Genomic DNA, 4,407 nt, shown 5'->3' with positions numbered 1-4,407 from the left:
CAGTAGTTTCAGTAGTCTGAGAGATTTTGCTGGCAGATCTTTTACCTTGGGATTTCCTGGTCGATAAAATCCAGAACAGAGTGTATGTTTAGCTCTCTGCGCTGACCTGGAATAGTCAAGAGAGTCTTCTGGGGAAGGCTCATTTGAATTCAGCCACGAGATGCGGGAGGTGGGGGTCAGCTGCAGATGGGAGCATCTCATCTGGCACAGATAATACTGCCACTCTGTCTGCTGAGGAAGGGGACAGGGGTGGACCAGGAGGCGTATCTCCATTCCCACCCTTTTCACTGAATAGAGCCTATATGCAAAGCATCTGCACACACACTGGATCTTGGATATCAGAACTTTTTCCTTGGTCAAGTTTGCATTTTTTTAGAAACAGCTTGTGAGAGGCAAGAGGCAAAGTATTTGCGGAAGACCCACAGTTTAATAGTTTCCAGGGTTTGGAATGTGTACTCATCTCATTCTCCCACGCTTGTGCTTTAGGGAGTGCTCTGTAAAGGGGTATTTCTAATTACAGCTGTGTATAAGAACGATTTCTGATTGATGTTGGTTTGTTTTACTTATGAGCTTAAGAATACTTGTTTTGTTCAGTCAATTAATCTACTAATAGCAAAGGAAGATACAACAACTCATTTTTAAGGTGTTTCAGTCCACTGTGAGCAATAGCAGGACTTTCTGAGATGTTTCTCTTTCCAAAGTCCTGGAGAACACTTTTAAAATGAGATCTGTTGATCTCTTACGCAAGTTCTTAGTGAAATACAAACATCTGGTCCTTTTCTTAAGCCTGTGACTGAAAATAACTGCTATTTTGTGTATCTTGGAAATCAGGAACTTGTATATAATCTTTTATAGTAAATGACAAAAATACGTTAGGAAACATGATGAAGAATCTTTTTCACAAGAGGTACTTTATGGGGGAAGATGAATAACTATTGTTACACTGAAACTAGTATCATGAGGAATAACCTATAAACTCTGTCTGGAGGAACATGAGTCATCACTCAAAACTCTCTTCACTAACACTCAGAACAATTTTATTCTGCCCTCCTCAGCTTTCTCTCTGAAAGCTCTGATAGATTCACATATCAGGGAAGGAAAAAATGCTTTTTAACTTATTGGTGCCTAAGTATGTATTCCTTTTATTGTCAAAATGTGACTGAATTTCATAATCAAAAGGAAGAATCACAAATGAATGAGTTTTGTTTGCATTTTTTTTCGGATACTTTCTTGTTACAATTTTTTAAATAACAGAATGGAGGGTAGCAAAGCTAGCAGTTGAGCCTGCGTCTGAGTTTTAACCTGGCTGGCAGCATAAAGATTTACAGCAGAGTACTGATGAGTACACAAAGGAGGTTGCAAACGTGAAAGACGTAAACCTGTGCATTATCAGGACAAAAGGATCCCAATTTAACCTTGAACCAATTGGTTAAACAAAAAAAAACCTACTCACAACTGTAAGGTGGCCGGTGTTCAGGATATACAAGGCACAAAGGTCTGTTCCTATAGCAAGCACAAAACACAATGCCTTTCTCAGTTCTACATCTGGATTTCAAAACATAAGTCTGATAGCATATTTTAATATTATTTTCAGTTCCACTGCAGAATACTAAGCTGCAACCGTTCTATCAAATTAATGCGAAAGCAAAAATTTATTCAAATGTTCTCTGAGTGTAAGCTTTTTTTCCTGTGGTTTTTTTTTTTTTCTGAGTGTAAGTTTGTCTTTTCCATCTGTAATTTAAAAATTGGCCAGGGCAGCCTCCCTGCATGCTTAATTATAACCATTTAAATATTTCCATACAAAGATCAGTTTTGCAAGGCTAGATTGGATCGTGGCCACATCTCTGAACTTTCCAGTTTCTTCTTAATGCTCATGTTGTTCTTTATTAATACACTCGGCAATGTCTGACGCTATCTGCATTGAAACAAGTCTTTTATTTACACTCATGAGTTAAACTATTTCCAGAGTAAAGCATAGGCGCTCATTTTCTGAGGCAATCTCTTTATTTGCTGGTTGGAGGAAAAGTCCCAGAAAAGTTTTTGTCTTTACTGATAGCAGGCAGAGATTCAGGGTGGATGCGTCAGCAGCCTGATGTTCTAAACTAAAATAGAATTCTATTTTGTCCAAACAGGGTTTTTATTGCTTGCAGACAATAAACATGATCAGTACCAAGACCTACCTCACTTTTAATCCATTGACACACCCAATAATAGTCACCGCCCAAGCGTAGTCAATATATCACCATTGTCTGGTGAAAACACAAGGCCAGACGCTGCATGCCTCACTCAGCCAAATTTCCAATGGAAGCCACAGCAACTCAGACTGGGAAAGGAGCGTAGGATTACAGATAGTGTTGAAGCCAAAAGCTGTGTGTATTCACGTACACACACACGTGCGTGCATTGTTCCATAAAATAAACATATTTCTTGGAAACATGAGCAGTACTCAGAATGAGAGGGAGATTGCTGAAAAGCACAACTGTGACTTGATTTCAATTGCATCTCTCATGACCAGGGAAAGTGGGGGGAAAAAAAAACCAAAAGGCCCTTGCAGTCCCAGACTGATGCATTCAAGGTGGTAAACACCCTCAACCTTGTCATGTTCAGCATCTCCTCCCTCCTGCTCCTTCTTGGGCTAAGGAGGTCAGGTGGAGAAGGAGAGAAACACCCCAAGCCTGCCTGCAAGCTCCTTGGAGAAACAAGCTGCTCCTGAACACCTGTCACACAGCATTTTATCAGCAAAGATTAGCATCTCTTTCCCACGTTTGTTTGACAAAGGCAGGAGCTACTCCCAACACCGTCCCATAGCCCCAGTTAGATTCTTCTACCACTGATTTGTTACATATGTCCTTTATTTCAGAAAAAAAAAAATGGAGTCAGAGAAGAAAAAGATCAAACTAAAATGGAAGCAAAGCTTCACTGTCATGAGTGGTAGAGGCAGTCAGAGGTGGCAGCAGAGTGTATGGGCAATGCCAGACTCTGGCAGGAAGCAAAGATACACACATGTACCTTTGTTTACATACACAAATGTTTTTCTTCAAGAAAAAAAAAAAAAAAGGAAAAGGAGACACTGAAACTGAGGGGCTAGTTTCACTCTTTGTAACACTGACAGACTTTAACCACTCGTGACAAGGTTTCCAGTCTAGAAGACAGGCTGAAGTCTTCCTCAGGCTTGAAGCCAAGTCAGCTGGGACATTTCCAAGAAGAAGGGTAGGGGAATAAAAAAGCACCAGAAGGCCTCCTCCTCCCACTTCTCCTTAAAATGCCAACAATGTTTACTCACAAGAGTTCAAGGAGTTTCAACTGAATGTGGAAAAATTTCTAGTTAGAAAAAGCAGTGAATCTTTTGTCAAAGCACCTTTTTGGTACCCATGCTGACCCATCACTTCAACGTGGATTGATAGGCAGCAGCCAGGTATCAGCTCTTGCTTGCAGAAAAGCCGTCGGGAAATGGCAGGCAGGCAACCGGCCATGAAAAGAGTGAGAAACTGAAAACTGGCAAATGGGTGCCAGGATGGGGGCAGGGGGTAAAATGGAAGGGAACGAAACAACCAGGAGGACAGCAAATAGGTCAGTTGGCAGGAAAGGAGCTGGCAGAGGTCCCTCTGAGGGAAGAAGGGTCCATGTCACAGCACTTTCAGCTGCTAGAGCCTCCCCAAGCACTCGGTCTACAGCAGCCGACGAGCACAGCCAGCAGGCTCCCTTTCAGGTTCCCTCGCCTGCTTCTGCTCTCACTGACAGTCGCACTGCGCAGCTCCACACAAACTCAGCGAGAGCTCTGTTCCCAACAAAAACATCCAATTTCTCATAATACCACAGTCGCTGAGGTGGGAATGCACCTCTGCGGACACTCTAGTCCAACCAGGGTCAGGTGAGGCAGGGTGCTCAGCTCCGTGACCAGATGGGTGTCGAGCGTCTCCAAGGATGGAGACTCCATAGCCCCTTCCCATGGTCGAACGGACTATTTAATGCAAAGTAACGGGAAAAATCAGATCTCCTAACACCCACAGGCGTAGCACGTCGGCCTTCAGCTTCCTCTGCCAAACAAAAAGTAAAAGGGAGGAGGGAGGTCTAACAGCATCCCGCCTTGGAGGGGGAGTTACTCATCAGTGGAAGCACCGAGGGCTGCAGAAGCTATCCCTCGCCTCGGACCCGGCCCCGTGGCGTGAAGACGGGGCCGGCGGCAGCTCCACCCGCCCGGGCGAGACCCGCAAGCCCCCGCATGACCCCGCAGCCTCCCGCCAGCCTCCACGGACCCCCGTGGGAGCGCACACACACACTCCTCCCCCTCCACCACCGTGGGAGCAACCCGCCCCCGGGGCCCCGGCTCCTCCTCCGCTCCCCTGCGCGCCCCGCCCGCCGCCTCCTTCCACCTGCGCGGCGGCGGCGGTGGCGGTGGCGGGGGGG

The sequence above is a fragment of the Chlamydotis macqueenii genome, chromosome 3 (genome assembly GCF_036417535.1).
Source record: "Chlamydotis macqueenii isolate bChlMac1 chromosome 3, bChlMac1.mat, whole genome shotgun sequence".
Lineage (NCBI taxonomy): Eukaryota > Metazoa > Chordata > Aves > Otidiformes > Otididae > Chlamydotis > Chlamydotis macqueenii.
This window is presented reverse-complemented; position numbering follows the sequence as displayed.